The following is a 17,216-nucleotide window of genomic DNA, read 5'->3' on the forward strand; positions in this document are numbered from 1 at the left end:
TAGATAGAGATAAGAGGAACGAATCTCTGGGAAGATATTTCACGATCGATTTATCTCGTACGTTTCTTAAAAATTTCATCGGACGACACTTTTCAAAATACGTGGAAAAGAATTGAACGATACGATAAATCGATTCGCTCGATTTTTCTTTCAATTTTTAACAAAACCTCAACTCCGATTGATTCTCAATTTTCTCAGTTTTTTTTTAAATCGACGAGCAACGAGTATATAGATTTCGAAAGCGGGAAAACAAGATTGTTTCGACAACGAGTTAAATTTATTTGGGGCAAACGTTCTTGAGAGGATGAAACGTTTCCTGTTCCGTGAAAAAAAAAAGAAGAAAGAGAGAAAAGATGCTCGAAGATGAGTGGAGTGGGGAAGGGGGATTGTTGAATAATCCAGAAACCTAGAATCTTGAAGGCGAAACATTCTCCTTGGACGGAATACGTGTCGCGTTTTAAATCCGCTCGAGGGAGAGAGGAATGAAATGGAGAAAATAAAGCGATGCGAGCGAAATGACGAGAATTCGAGGACTCGCCCTCCTGGGATTCCAAAGCTAAACTTTCGATTCTTCTTCCGTGGAAAGTTGGTACGATATTGTGATTCGAACAGTGGTTTCACTTCACCAGGGAAAAAGTTAAGAGGAAAACTCGTAGAGACTTCGATTCGTCGATTATTCGATATATAAATTTGGCTGCTCGTGCAAAGATCTCGAGATTACTAATGATTCGAAACTAATGGACAACCATAATGGATTATTGGACAGATTACCAAGGCCATTAGGTCTCTGGATTACTAGATGTTTAGACAACTAGACTATTCACCAAGGCGTCTAAAAACTCTACTGACAGATCTCCAGATCACCGACCTTCAACGTTGCTATTGGATAAGATAACCTAAAGACTCTTTTAATCGTTCGAGGATCCATTAAAAAAGGATAATGGAAATGATGCTCCACGCCGCGATGTTTCAACTAGATAAACTGCAGAAATTATTGGCTGCGGTTACCTGTGGTCGGTGCTTATGACTAGCTCTAGCTAGTCGATTAATGTCGCGGTCACGGCCGATTTTCCACGATTCCGATTCCTCATTTACGATGACGTTTCGCTGGAACTACTTCTCAGATATTTATCGATTCGCCTATCTTTCGATCACAGATAGCGTTAGAATTTTTACAACGAACAACAAGTTGCAAGTTAAAACAATCGCGACAGTTTATGTAGGTTTATGTTACGAAAAAGAGCGATCGGAGAGACGTAACCGGTTAATTTTACAAAAAGGAATATGTACAAGCGGAACGGTCGGATTAACTTATTTATCGTATTTCCAGAGATAAACTACCACGATGTCGTTCCCATAAATACGACCACTAATCTCGCATGAATAACTATGTATCCAACTTGTGTAGACCTACTTATACCATCAATAATAACCATAAAGGAAAAAAGAAAAACGAGCGAAGAAAGGAACGAAACTCGACTTTTCCAGTTCTGGATCGGGCGCACAGAAGCAGAAATCATTCTAATTCAACGTTCTTCGCTTTTTCTATGAACCCATCGATCGACATCCTCGCAGTGATCGCTCTGTAATTACGTTGTATTACGCGAAATTAAGAATAATATATTATTGCTCGAGATGGTGGTCGATTATGTTTGCTCGAGAGGCATCGTGTCCACGCCCGAACCAACAGGAATCGTCCAACCGGATTTCCATGCAATTACGGGAAACTGGCTGTCAGGGTTGAGGATCACTGAGGGTCCGCATCCCTCACGGAGATGAAAAGGGACCGACCATCCCCATGGACCGCCCCTCTTATTTCGCTTCGTCCCTCCTTCCTTTCTATTAGCCCCGATTTCAAATTCTCCTCAACGATATTGCTCCTCATCCAGTGTGACCAGAAACCCCTCTTCTTCTTCCATCCATTTTCTCGCGAGACTTGTCTCTCTCCTCTTCCGCCATCTCTCCACCTCGATGCAACTCGAGTTGTTAAATAAAAGATTCAAAAGGTGGAACTGGAGGATTTGTGCTCCCCGGGCGCTCGTTTCGCGTAATCTTTTCCTTCCGTGATTCGCGCGACGAAATTGAAGAGGCTACCTTGTTACTTGTCTCTCCTTGGAAGACGTTGGACGAGCTCGCGTCTTCTGCTCCTCCAAAGGTTTGTTTCGCGGACGGTGGGCCACGTTTCCGTGATCGAAACTCCTGGGAACACGGCAACTTCCCCGACGTTATCGGATTCCTGCGCTCCACGGCGAAGCGTTCCGTTCGTGGCCGCTTTAAACGCGAAACTTGTTCCTCCGGAGAAAGAAGAAAGGAAGGAAGGAAGGAAGGAAGGAAGGAAAGAAAATTGCGGGCGAATAAATCGTTCCCTTCTGCTGGGAATTTTCCATCGGATTTTCGAAACGATTTGGGGACTTTAATTTTAGCCAACCTTGTTCCAGATTTAATCCTGTCCTTCTCTCGTTCCATTCAAGAGTTTTTCCTATGTAACTTTCATTCGAACGAATTATTTCAAATTCGTGAAAATCGAAACTGTATTAAAAAAAATCTGTTGAGAATTTGTTTGTTTCCAAATCCAAATTGAAAAAGTAAAATTTTAAGCAAGGTTAAGGGTTGATTAAGACTCGAACGCGTTGACAAATTAAGCAAATATCGGTTTGTCGAGACAATCACTCGAACGAAATCAATATTCCGGCGCAACTTCCGTGTGTTGGAACCGTCCCGTTGAAATATTCGAGGAAACGAAGCGCAACTTTTCCACGTATGCCTGTATTAAAAGGTTCGTTAAAAGAGGCGATTTTCCTTGGCCGAAGAAAATCGATAATCGTTATCGCTATACCCCGATCGATAATTGAATTAATTGTGACGATACGATTAAACGATCGTGTAATAAAACTTAATAAGATTAGTCGCGAGTATTTTAAGGCGACACGATTAAAAGTAAAACTATATTTATATCGATGTTTTTATATTTTGATTCATTTTTTTTCTCTTTCTCTCTCCCTTGGATATTTATGAAATATTTACGAGTATCGTAGGCGTCCATTCAAAGGCGTTCCTTAGATTTGATATGTTTTTTTTTCTCTCTCCCTTCTTTCTTTTTCGTTAATATTCCATAAGCAATGCAATGAATCATCTATCGTGCTACGTTCCCCTGGTTGTCTTCTGTTTCCCTGGCATTTTCTGCATCACACGAATGCCCACGTGTTCCTCTGAACGCCTACTTCGCGTTCCTTCAACCGATCCATTCCGCGAGATTTTCCCTCTTCGATGCAAATATCCGTTTTTAAAAAACGCTTACTTTAAAATTTTTTCCAATACACGGTAAAGGCTCATCCCACGTTCAAAGATAAACGCCGAAGCGTTAAATTTGCATAAGGAGGAAGTTAAAAATAAAAGTGTATTCGTATCAATCGAATTTATATTTAATTTCGTAAAAGTACTAAGATCTATCTTTATTAAATTTCTTAAACGAAGTGACATCGTATTTTTATCCACACCTTTTTCTCCTACTTTCTCTCCTCGAAAATTATCGTGCATCTTCGTTTTATCGCCTGCGCGAGATAAAGATAGACGACGTTGATGATCGATCACGATGATATAACGGTCCTAACTGTTGCATTTCGTTAATGCGAAACACCGGCCGGCGCGATGCAAGTTATTAAAGACAATCGATCTAATTTTAATCTCATCTCTCTGTCACCCACGCTGCCGCGTTCCCTTGGGGAAAGCGAGGCGTCTGGTCGCGCGACCTCGTAGGGGACACTGCTCCTGCTGCACTCTGATTGGCTGGTAACCGGCGGCACTAACGGAAAGTATCTTCGTTCATCTCCGTCCTACACGTTCGACGCTGTCCGTCCCCACTCCTCCACTCCTCCAGACGAGCTATGTAGTGGGGAAGTATGGGCGACGAGTTGGAAGGGGAAGTCGGTGTGGTGAAAAGAGGACGGAGATAGGAACGCGAAAGGAAGACGTTCGATATATTCGGTGCTGGAGAGACGAGGATGAAATTTAATATAACTAAAATTGGTTGAAGGAGGATGAACCTGTTGGTAATAGTAAAAGGAGAGAAAGTACCGGGGAACGATGGAATGACGAAGACGGAGTGACTCGGTGGCACGGAGAGAGAGAGAGAGAGATAGAGAGAGTGCAATGGATTAATACGAGAGAAAGAAAGAAGCTCCATAAATAGTGATGGATTTGAGAAACATTGAATTAGTTTCATCGTGCGATGGGAATTTAAACAGGAATTTGTTCGGAACAGTTATTTTGCAATGGAAAATACGAATATTTTATGTGATACGTGATTATATTTGTCTCCAGAACTTGGGGTAATAATGTTGTTTGAAATGATGACGAATATTACGATCGATGTCGATCCATGATATTTCATAAATAAATTTGGAATAATTTCTTCTAATTCCAACAACAATAATATAATTCAAACCTTCATAAAACTGTGGCATTTGAAAATTTACGAGGCAACTATTCAAATGCCCATCACTAGGGATAACGTGGTGGGCGCTTGCTGAGAGACAAAGTCAAACGATCCATAAACCAGTCGTGTATCGGACGGAGATAGAGAGAGAGAGACAGAGAAAAGGCTCGCCAACGGGACGGTGAGAGCGGGATAGATGCGCGTGGAAGGGGACAAAGAGGAGCGAGCGCGCAGCAGGAAAGCCGCCGGGCGCCATACTGCTTTCGTTCGTTCGGCACAGTACGCGCCCAGCGCCTACGCGGATCGTCGCGGTGCTCGTCGTCCTCGTTTGTCGTCGCTGGTGGTGTAGTTCTCTTATTTTTTTCATTTTTTCCACCCTCGCGAATTTTTACGCCAACCCGTGCGTGCTCGTAACAAGGCCGGTCGAACGAGGCAGCAAGAGATAGAGAGGAAAAAAAGTACGTCGTTTCAGTTCGGCTGCAGCCGCCGCCGCCGCTGCTGTCGCTGTTCTTTTCTCGACCGGCTTGCGTGGAGCGTGCGTCTTTCTCGTCGGTGCGAATACAGTGGTAGAAGAAGAAGCATACGGGATTTTACACGCTCGTGAGGACTGGCTACACGTTTCTCTGTCTGGCTTTGGAGCTGGCCGGCTCTACGCATCCCGCTAGGTGAGTGAACAAAGAACAAAAAACGCGCGATAGGTTAGGCGACATGACTCTTTCGTACTTATTTTCGCGGCCACCGCTACCGCTGCCATCGTGTCGCGAGGTAAAAAGAGATCCCCATAACCAAGCTGTAACGTGATTATAAATACCGTGGTTTCGTCGCGCCGATACCGGTTACGGTTACGTGCTTTTACTTTCGATCGAGGCCGACTCGGCCTCGAAACTCGTCCATACTTTCGGAACAGCTGCTCGCGTTGTCCGGATCACAGTTACCACGGATTAAACGAAGGTTAACGATTCACCTTTGTTGTTTGTTGTCCACCATCATTGTGCCTGCAGCAATTTTCTGCGTATATACTTTCGAGGATCTCTTTTTCAACTAACGACGTGTTTATGTTTCTCGGAAATAAAAAGTTATCACTTTCTCGTCGATTTCTACGTATTCTTTTAACGTGCGAGATTTTAAATTTCGGAATGAATTATCTGTTACGATTGAACGCGTATTAAATACTTGTATATAGGGTGATGGGTAGTTTTTAAAGCAAGCAAATGGTAGGAGTCAGTGTCGGTAAGCTTCCATTGACAATAGACGTTCACGTTACGTTAAACAACGGAATATCGCGAATCGATGTTGACGATCGTTTTGAATCTTGTCACCGTTCGTATCGCGGGAGTATCGATGACAATAAAACAAGGGATCGATTACTTCGTTAACCGATTGATTCATATCCATCGATAGGCCAATAGCCGATCATTCGAAAGACCGCAGTTTATCATTTCGAACGGGACACGCTCGGCTATATTTCATGCGTTCAACAAACATACGCCACGACGCATGTTTTTTTTAATTCCTTCTATACAATATCCCTATATCTTTTCACGCTTTTATATCGTTCGTGAACAATGTAAACGTAGAATTGTACTTGGCTGGAAATGATAATGAATCGTTCATTCAAGCGAAATCGCCGATATTTCGAAACCTATATCGATAGTGTTTATATGTATACTAGAAAACAGCCATTCACTGAAAACCGGTATTAGCTATAGTCAGAGTTCTTTCAACTCGAAGAGTTTCCAGATAAAATATAATAATTAGTTCGATAACTGTACATATACGTGGAGTAATGCCATTCGCTTTTAAAACTCGTAATAAATTTTACGATATTTTAATGGATAATAAATGTTATAGGTCGTAATAATAAACCCTTTGGTAATTATATCGAGATAAATTTCTTTTTTTCAACTTATTACATTTATTATGTATAAATGTCTAATTTGTATCAAAATCTATTTTTTTTTTTTATGGAAAAAACTTTTATTTTTTAAGTTTTTATTAGATAGAAGTAGTTTTGCGTTTTTCAAAGATGTTTTTCAATATTTCCTTATAAAACAAACTTGTTATTCCATTTCCGATATCTTCCATATTCCCTTATCCTTTATATATTCGAACTTCCTGTTTACTTGGCACGAGTTTTTCCTTCTCCACGATGTTGCATCGATCTCGTTGCATCGAAAGTGAAATCCACCTGCAAATTTGTTTCACCTCTTCTCATCTAACCTCTCTTCCCGATTATAATTTCCCATTCTACTTCCTTGCAATTCTCTAGAAGCAGCATTAACATGTTTATATTGCGGTTGAATTTTATGAAAAGTAATCGTTCATTGAAAATATCATTTTTCACATATATTTTCAAAAAATGATTAGAAATTTTCTTGAATGTAGAATTTCGAAAATTTTTAGCATTTTTTCAAAAGAGTAGACGACATTTATATTTGTAAATCGTTAATAGAATAGCATTTCATAAAATTCTTCGCTCGTATTTCTTTCTTTTTTATTCACCCTCGTGACGTTTATTGTAGATCAGGCTACACAAAGCTCCATAAAGCGTTTTCGAAAGTGACTGTGCAGCGTAAGATCTGGTCTTTCCATTCTTCGTCAGCGATCTGCTATGCCAGTAGCAGATGTTTCTTGCGGACAGAGGACACGGGTCCTCCACCCTGAATCCTCGTTCTCGAAACATAAATTCCAACTTCTGACTGTACATTGTACATGCAAAATAATTTCCATATATAGCTCGTGATCCTCAAGAATGCCAAATATTAAATTTTCCCATTTTCCCTATCCCTTTTGATTCGTACAAACAAAAGTATATTTTCCAAAACAATCATGGCTACGTACACAAAATTATTCTAAAAGAGGGGGGGAAGAGCAGTTAAAAGAATCTGACATCGAATATATAAATTTCACTTTCCATCGCGAGGAGGAACGGAAAAACGGAATTAAAAATTATCCGCGAATAGCATTCGAAGTATTCGGCTCGTCGTGGAAAATCAATTCTTCATTCCGTCCAATTCACCCGTCGTCGAATCGAAAACGTGGAAAAATCTCATCCGATTCGCAATTTCTGCTTTTCCACCGTGCAAGCACACCTATGCCCCCCTCTCGCGCCAATAGAATTTCATATATCCGCGACGGCGACGATGCACACAAGGCAATTCATCCGCGGCGTCTACCACTTTCTCGCATTCGTTTTGCCATCCGGTCGCGCGGGTCTGGTAGGCGTGCAATCGTTAATCGTGTAGGTTGACGTCGAAAAGTTGTCGGGGAGGGGGAGTGGAGAGGGTTCCTGGAAGGAAGCAAAAGGGCAACAAGGTTGAATTTCGTGGAAGAAGCTGCGCTGTGCGTTGCGTTAGTTGGGTAGAGAACGAGGATGCGCAAGGGTGGTGGAAAGGAGATGTTGGCCGAGCAGCTGATGTAATTTTCTTTTTTTGCTCTTCCGCTCTCTTTCTTCCTTCATCTCTCCTCTATCTCATCTCCTTTATCCCCTCCCCCCCTTCTTCCCATTTTATCGCCTCCTCGCTTTCGAGTTAGCCGAGTGAAATCGAACTCTTTGTTTGACCGAGAGGAGAAAAATCCTCGGTCGCTTGTCAAACTTCCTTTAAATCGGACGCCTCGTGTCTGAGCGTCGAGCTGTGGTGTCGATTCGCACGGCGGAGGGAGTGAATAGAGGGAGAGGAAGAGAGAGAGAGAGAGGAGAAGGCAAGAGGGGCGTGTTGCCATGGCGAATTTCGCGTGTCAATGGGATCCCTCGAACCGTGTTAACGAGAAAATGCCGGAAGCTGGGGAAATGGCCCTTCTTTTTTTCCTCAAAGAATTACTAAAGCCCTTCTCCACTCTACTCCTCTTTTTTTTCTTCCTTTCTTTCGTTTTTTCTTTTCGTTTTTTTTCTTTTTTTTTGAGAAAAGAAGTTTGGTTAGTTATGGTTAATGGATGAATCAGGAATCAATCGGTATAATTACTTTTTCGTTCTTTTCGAATGATTTCTATAACATCGCTTCTTCTTTTTTTTTTTCTCCGTTCTTTATTTGTTCCATTAATCACGAAACTTTCAGCGATAGATACGGGTAGAGAATGCAATTTATCTTCGTTCGCTATCTGAAAAAAACTGAACCCCTCGCACGCGAGCTGCATCCGGGCGCGAAAAGGTTTACGTAATCTCTTTCTCTTTTCCACAGCGACAGAAGCGATTTTCTTTCTTTTTTTTTTCTCTCTCCCCGTAGCTCAATATCGAATAATTCGACTGTAATTACATCACGTGTAATTACATTTCCCTTCTATGCACCTGCCCTCGATAAAAATAGTTAATTTGCATTTTTATTGGTAATTAATTTGAAACGAGCTACTACTCTCCTTCGAAACCAGCTACTAATCCAACGTATAACGTTTAAACTTTTTTCAATAAAATTAAAGTATAACTTTTTTTTAATCGAAGCCCAAGTCCAACTTATGTCTCCAACCTCGAACATCGATACACATTTAACGACCCCCCTTCTCCTATTCACGGCGTATAGAATTTTAAAAGGTCCGACCTCTCCCTCCGTCATTAACGACTCTCGATCGTTTCGACAATCGATCGTTAGCCAATTCGATTAGCTTAGCCGTAAAAAAAAGGAAAAGAAAAACTTAATCGCCCGAATATTTGCCACTACCTGATCCCAGCCCCCGATATATAGGGCCCCTTTCAATAAAATCGGCGATAAAGTTTCAGAAATCGTCGCGCGCTTTCAACTCCAACTTTCGTTGTGCCCTTCGATCCTTTACGCGCTCGAAAATCGCTTACAAATGATTAAGTAGTTAACCCCCTTTCGTCTAATCTTTCACCCTTTTCTTCTTCTCCAGAGAACATTGGATTGTTGCCATTTAAGAAATGGAAGATATCCCTCCTTTTTCAAATTTCCACGAGAACGTTTCATTCCGAAGGCGTGTCTTTCCCTTTCTTTTTATCTCCTATCGTGGAATTAAGATCGGCTCGCGTCTCACGCTCTCACGCCCGTTCATTTAGACTCGTTAGAGGCGCGGTGACCTCTGCAGATCCTGCGATTACGCGTTAGTATCCTCCGGCCAGATGCTGACACGTCCGCCGATATATCATTTCGTGCGTCGAAGGGTGAAACCCTCTCTCTCCCTTCCTCTCCCTCCTCTAATCACGATCAACGTGTCCCAACTCTTTGTGCACGCGTAATCGTTTTGTGCCTCTCTCTCTCTCTTGTATATAAATATAATATGGAGTTTATTTGCGTTCTCTCTTTCTCTTTTCACGTATCTACAAGTGAGCGTACACGTGTCGAAATTCTCCAGCACGAGCCGACGAATAGCTTGTTACTCCCGCGGGCCAATTAGCAATGAATGGGAGCGGGAGTCTCGTGTGTCTATCTGAAGTGGTCCTGCTTCACTCTTGGATCGCACCGACGTTTTTTTTTTCAGAAAGCACCGATCTTAACTTACTTTCTTTCTTTCTTTTTTTTTTTAAAGAGTGGTGCTTGATACTCTTTGAAGTTTGGGGAAGAATTTTTATTGTCTCTCGTTCGGGGGAGAATTTGTTTGTGAATAAATAAATAATTTGGAGAAGGATTGGAAAAATTTGTGATGGTGGAGAGAGAGAGAGAAAGAGAGAGATAAGATCGGCGAGGAAAAAATAATGGTCTGAGAAACAGAGGTTTCCTTGTGACGTTAAAGTCAAGCAAGCTTGAAGTAGTTTCCCTTGTAGATACCAGGTAATAGCTATCCAGGAGGTCGGCGCCGGTTAGATTATACCTCGTTTTATGATGCCAACCTGCCTTACCACCAATAGACCACTTGGCCAAGCCTTTCGAGCTTTTGTCTAAATCCTAAGCATCCATTTCCAAGTAGCCATTCTTCTTTGTAAATATTTAATAGGCAGGCAAAGTGGTCAAAGCGGTGTTGGTGTAACTTTCTTCTCCGCTAATCTTGCCAATTGTTGGCATTCCTGAACGCCAATCTCCGTCCAATCCAATTCGTTCAATGAGACAATTTATTTAAATTCCGATTCCATTTCGAATGCTTTTATTTTGCAACGCCTCTGAAAAATCTCGCGATCCTTCCATCCAATTGTTAAAATTAAAAAACTTCCCTTCTTAAACTTCGCTATTCTATGGATCTCTCTCTCTTTTTCTTCCTTTTCTCGATTCCGTTCCGTTTTAAAAATTTCACAATTCCATTCTCCTCGCTATTTCGCTTTTTAAAAATTAAAATTCAACTCGAGTGTCGTATAAATTTTCACACTACCCCTCTTTATATATATATATATATATATTATATCATCCTCCATTACAGAGCTACCCTACCACCTCTCAAAATTTAAAACCGGGCAAAAAGTTAGGTAAAATTCAACGCTCGTTGTTCCCAAACTCGAGGAGCAAACATAACTGGCTGGCCGTAACCTATCAACCCGTGTTAGGGCGATCTCGTTTTTCTTATTTTTCTTTTTTATTTTTCCGAGACAGCGCCGTTTAGACGGCATCCACTTCGGTTTTAACTTACACCGTAGCCTCGTAAAAGCAGCCCTTGCTTGCTCGACGTGTGCTTTTACCGTGGACTCGGGTTCAGAAATGGCCCCTCTCTCTCTGTCTCCCGATGCATCCTTGGAAGGAGGGTGGGGGGAGGTGGAACCGACGAGCTATGCAAAAGCTTCTGGTCGTGTCTGCTCTCGTAGCCAGCATGGCCCTTTGTTCACACCGCACCTTGCTCGCCTCGTACACGAGTTGCAATTAGCTTGGGAACACTGGCTCGTGATATTATGGTCACGTAATGGCGATGAGAACGGAATTCATCGAGGATCAATGACGAATCTTTCGTGCGGAGGGCATGGTTCAACGTTTTAGGACTTTGCATTCGAGTGTTAATATCTTTTATCTTTTGTGGATTATGAATTCTCTTTTCAGAGTTTGGTGTGAATTCGAAAATCGAAGGAATTTCTGAGCTATTTTAATAGATAGTTCAAGTTGTAAGGAAAAATAACGGGTCGTGGAAGTATGTACAAGTGGCGCATAATCGATTAGATTAATGCATATTTGTTACGCAATTTGGTGTATAAATAGATGTGAAATATATCGTTGGGTGTATAAATCATGGATTGCTTAAAGTAGGTTAGCCATTAAAAACCGATATAGATAAAATATCGGGTATATATAGATTGCCAAGTTATTTAAAAATATATATATATTTATAAAAGTTACTTTTTCGAAAAGTATTCGTAATCCGTATTCCGGTATCGCGATAAAGTTTTCAGTCATCGAGTCATTCGAGTCCATAAAATTTCCTACGGGCGATAATACGACGATTACAATCTTTGAAGAATAAATGTGCGTTTCCGACTAATCGATAGTTTCCAAGAATTATTCAAGTTCACGTTTTATTTATCTTTTTTTCTTTTTTTTCTTATCGATTCATTCATCTTCCTTTCCAGGGGAAGCACGATAAAATTTTCGATCAATTATCCCCCCGGAATTCCATTTCGATTTCTCTCGGTTAATTCAATTTCGCGTCCATCCATTTCTCCCTGTTCCTGGACTTCGTGAACGCGTACAGTTTTTCCACCGTGGCAATAAGTCGGATCCCTAAGTAGCGATGGGTTCGAGCGTATCACGGGTAGATTCAAACAAGATCTTGGATATCGAACTCGCCAATCCTAATAATATTTTGTTCTTAGAGAAATCTAAGATTTGATTTTATAAACGTATATATCTCGATCCCATCACTGGAGCAATGTCGTGTGTTTTATATATATCTATCCACGTCTCTGGTAAATGGACGCAGGGGGTTCCAAGCTTTGTCTCTGTCGAGCCACGTGTGCCAATGTAATTTACCGCTTTCGAGGCCGTGTGTCCGCAAACATCCTCCACGCATATGCGCCCATCGGCGAAGAAACGTCGCCGCCCTTTAACAACCCTGATTTACGCTCGAGAGGAGGCGAGTTCGCGACGGAAGCTCGCAATCTGGCGGGGAGAGAACGTGCGTATTTTTTTTTCCTCCCGTTTTTTCTTTTTTTTCTTCTTTTTTCCCACGCTTCGCACAAAGGGGCTCGAATCGTTTTTTCTTTTCTTTTTTTTTTTATTTTCTATTATCCGCTGCTTCAAGCAGCTGCGTTGATCTTTAATGTTTCTTTCGAAAGATGAAATAACTGAAATTTTCTTCTCCTTAAGGATAATTAAGTGGAAAAATTAACAGGTTGCAATAGAAAAAGATGCTGGAAATTTAAATATTTTTAATTTAAGAGCATGAAAAAATTTGCCAATTCGATAGAAGCTTGTTGAACGATGGCGTTGTACAGGGAGAGTTGGAAAGTGCTGTTAACCCAAGTTTCGCAATTAAGGTGTCCCCCATGGACGTTTCTTCTCGAATTTATACCTCGCCACCGCCGAGCCCCGCTCTGAAAACGAGTTCTTTTTCCGCTCTTTCCTGTATAGTAATTACAGTGCCCCGTCTATAATCTCGTATCGTTCCATTGCCAACGCACTCGCGACAATGTAGACGGTGGCTGAATTCGAAAAACTTGTTCATCGTAGCCAATTCGTAGAAACTATCCGTGATAGAACTTTATATATATATATATATATATATACATAAGATTTAAGATTCCAAGCGTTTGCTCGAAGATTCGAATCATTTTCTCGCTTCATCTCGAGTAATTCTCTCTTAATTCAACTTTTCCACGAGTGTTAATATTCCAACGAATCGGTTAATATCTCGAAATAATTTATTCACTGACACGATCTTCCATAGGATCCTAAGAGTCACACAAAACTGTGTCCCCTTGATAAATCCGTTCATCTCGCTCGCTCCTTCGAGATTATTCGCTCTTGTGCCACTCCTTCGTTTTTTCTTTTTTCTTTTTTTATCTTTTTCCCCTCCCTCGACCTGTGATTCAAGCGGTTGGAGGTCGGTGTATTAAAAAGTATAGAAAAATTGAAACTGTCTCGGGCAAAGGTGTGGCGCGATCTCGCGAGGCGGACGCATTGTTGGCGGGCGCACTTGGTTGTAATTTAAAAAAAAGGGGGGCGCGTGTATTAAAAAGTTTCCACCTCCGCCCTCGGGTCGATCGTCCTCGAAACTCTCGATGCCTTTAACGGCGTTCTGCTCGGCGCAAAACGTGTTTCCTTTGGAACAAAAGTGTTGATGGGACGAGAAATATATTGGTTCGGAAAGAGTTCGATTCGATAAACGGTTTGAAGGGGGAGGAGGGGGGGATAACCCGGTTAAAATCCCTTTTGAAAGGGATTTTTACATATTGAAGATATCTAGAAATAAAAAAGGAAGAAGTAAGGTTTGAACCAGTTTTTCATTCGCCTTCTATTAGTTCCCTTTCATCCCTCCACCTTTTCTTTTTCTCTTTTCTCCTCTGCATCTGAATGGAGAGAACGATCTTTTTTTTTTTTTTTCCTTGCCGAAGATGGAATTCGCATTCGCGTTCTCCAAGATGATATTTCGAGGAAGGACGAGGTCCTCCTCCTCCCGAGAGCTTCGTTTGATATTGAAATGAGGATAGGTGAGGCTTCGCTTTCGACAATTCCATCAGGAATTGTATACGAATTGATCGAGGCCTGGCCTTTCAAATTTTCAACGTGCGCGCGACCTGTTCCGAGGTAAAAAAAAGTTGCTTCTTGAATATGCACGTTCCACTTGCGATACGAAGTCGGAGGGGACACCTGTTGAGAGATACACACCTCCTCGAACTGAAACTGAAGTTTCGGAGACGATGAGACGAGAAAAGCTCGAACGAATATCACATTCGGGGACGACGTTTGATCAAAATTTATTTATTTTGTCTAGGCCTCTTAGTTCTCTATCCTTTTGATTCGATTTGCAATTCCAGATGAATCCTCCTGACAGAAATTCATATTTTATTCTATCGAATGATTCGAGTTGTAATCGGAACAGTTTCGATCGTGAATTCAAAAAATCGTAGGAAATTAATCGAAAGAAAAGAATTTTATATTAGAATACGAGTTTTTTGAGAATTGGAAGAACTGGTTATATTTGTTTCCCCAAATATTCAATGATCATCAAAGATAATTATAAACCTTCCTCCTTTCTTCCCTCTTTTGAAACGATTGATCTTCGACGAGGGATACGAATGGAGAGCAAAAAAAAAAAAAAGAGAGAAAAGATAGTAATTAGGGGAGGGATATTTTTCGCACGATGCGCCACCCGCATCCCGGTCACGATTAATTAACCAACCGGGAGCCGAGCGTGTCCTATTTGCGAGGTTAAATGGAAAATGGAACGGATTGAACGACAGGAAGGGGCGAAAGTCGATGCCTCCTTCCGGCGAGTTCGTCAAGGGGAAAAAGTGAAATCTCGAGACTCGACATCGAGTCTTCTTCTAATTCGAGAGAACGAATCGAGGCTTGATTAAAAATATATACAACTCCCGATTTTCCATGAAAATTTTTATCGATAAATGAATAGTAACCTCGATGAACAATTGGAATTTTATATATTCTTCTAGAGAGTAGAACGAATTAATATCACCTCGACTCCCCAGAGAAACGAGGGATGGTTCAGCTCCTTCCTTCTCTCATTTGCGGGAATAAATTAAATAATCGAACGGAATCGACTCGAAGGGCGAGGCTTGCTCGACAACAATTTCACGAATTAAGCGTTGCAAGCACGATTCGATTAATAGCTTTTACACGATGCACGTTGTTGTTGGTCTATCGAAAGGAAGAAACGGTTTCCATCCTCCTTTCGACTTCCGGTCGCACAAAGCGGACCTTGTCCTCCTTCTCTCTCTCTCTCTCGACGGTCATCATTCGCGGAGATATTGAAAAAAAGAGAAGGGAGAAAAAATACTCGTATAATCGAGCGAAAAGTTCGAATCCTCCGTTCAAAGGAGACTTTGTCGAAAAATTAAAAGCCCCCAACCCCTCTGTTTCCGCTGATTCTTCCGCTGAGTGGAACTCAAGCGAGCTACTGTTTGACCCTCCCCTCTGGTACAAACAACCTTAGTTTAGAGGAATGAGTTATAATAACTAAAAATTGGAAAGAGATAGATAGAATGTTTTTTTCTTAAATAAAATCTAGTTGTTTTAAAAACTAGAATGATTTATACTTATTCTTTACGAAATTCCTCGATTTATTTTATTTATCTGTCCATAAAATTTGAATAGAAACAAACGAAACGATACGATAAAGTGTGATTCAAGGCAAATTATAAATAAAATTACTGTAAATGATATCGAAAAAATCCGAGTCATAGTCCCTCCGGTTCTCGGAATACCGTTGAACCAATATTCGAAGAAAAGCAATACGTATTCGCATTCGAAACGGAGAGACGGATCTCTCGATGAAAAGCATCAATATTAACGAGGAATGGGACGACATTGTTGTACATACACGCAACTTGTAAGACCGTTCGGATCGTTTCCTTTCCGCCGTTTCGTTTTTTCGAAAGTCAGTCACGTCGCTCGTTCCCCGCCTCGTGCTTACATATTCCCCCATCAGCTGACGAATCACAGACGAAACGATTCTAGTCGCGGGCATTTGTTAGTTCTTAGTTCAGAGGAAACAACTTGTCGTGTTCTCGGGTGAAAAAATAATTGTAATCGAAAATTGCTATCTTCTCCTCCATCTTTTCAGAATCTTATTCAATTAGTGAAATCTTATCAATCAGTGAAATTTTCTTGTCAGTTTCGTGATTGTATTTCGTGGAATTATAACACTGTTGAATAATCATCTATGAAATTTTCATACGAAAATCGTAGAATTCTTTCTGAATCCATGAAACAGTTTCAATCAAGTTTCCTTTGATATTTCTTTTTTTTGATCAGGAAGAATATATTGGGTTTTGCTTTCTTCATAGTTTTTATTCCAATTTCTATATACGAATACGAGTTTTAATCTTTATGAGGCTGAACAATATTTTCATAATTTCAAATCAAGGAAATTACCTAAAATTTTGTTACTCTAAGTAAAAAGAAAATTTTGATTTGATAGGTGTTCAATTTGCTAGAGATTAGTTTCTGTTCTGCGTTGATTCTTATAAAAACAAATTGTACTACCATTATCAACAAATCTCTGTATTATTTATAAATAATTCTCTCCTTAAAATTTTCCCGTCCGAGGAAGCGAATAAAAAAAAATGTTGACGAGGCAAAAGGCAGTAGTAAAACACCGTGTTTTAAAGCTTCAGAATTTTATAATGTTAACGATTCGAGGGAGAAAAAAGGGAGAAAAATAGGGAAGGAAAATGACTTCCGTTTCGACATAGAGCGAGATGGAATCACGTTTGTGGATCATTGAATCTGATCAAGTTTCTGCTCGAAGGAAGTCGTCGTCGAGCTGCTGCTGCCTTATTTCCTGTGAAATTACCACCTTTGATAAATAACCCCTCATCATCCCTCGACACGGGAACACGTAACACCGGTTACGATCTCAGAATTCGAGTTCGGTTGAGGATGCTCTTTTATGAATGTTACGAAGTCTGTAACAGCGATTATCGGCCGGTTAGAGAGATTTCGATTTTTCCGCATCGCGTACGATAATTTCCCGGAGAGCGAGGATCGATAAAGTCTTCCCCATATTCGAAATATAAATTTCTGCGAGAGGAGGAGGGGGTGCTGCACCAGCAGGAATTCTTTTGATAGTTTATGGTTCGAACGTGCCGTGGATTATCTATGGTCGATTGGATTTTCAAAATGGCTCCTGAGCCAATTTTATCGCTCGATTTTTGATTCTCTTGATATTTGATTAGATCGTTCGAACTGAATTCGAAGTAACATTTATCCTACGCAATAAATATTGGAAATATTCTTTCAGA

At 40.9% G+C, this 17,216-nt stretch overlaps 1 protein-coding gene across 5 annotated transcripts in view; it reads left to right on the forward strand.

Moving 5' to 3' along the window:
* Window positions 1-17,216, forward strand: part of LOC408826 (dystroglycan) — a 97,409-nt gene that overhangs the window by 28,481 nt on the left and 51,712 nt on the right. For 2 of the 5 annotated variants that reach the window (XM_026440548.1, XM_026440547.1), the window contains exon 1: window positions 4,689-5,100. The exons of 2 other annotated variants lie outside the window; for them this stretch is intronic. The gene's annotated coding sequence lies outside the window, so the exon portion shown is untranslated. Of the gene's footprint in view, window positions 1-4,688; window positions 5,101-17,216 lie in introns of those variants that run through there. One more of the 5 variants, XM_026440553.1, reaches the window with a different exon arrangement.

The sequence above is a fragment of the Apis mellifera genome, linkage group LG5 (genome assembly GCF_003254395.2).
Source record: "Apis mellifera strain DH4 linkage group LG5, Amel_HAv3.1, whole genome shotgun sequence".
NCBI classification, from domain to species: domain Eukaryota; kingdom Metazoa; phylum Arthropoda; class Insecta; order Hymenoptera; family Apidae; genus Apis; species Apis mellifera.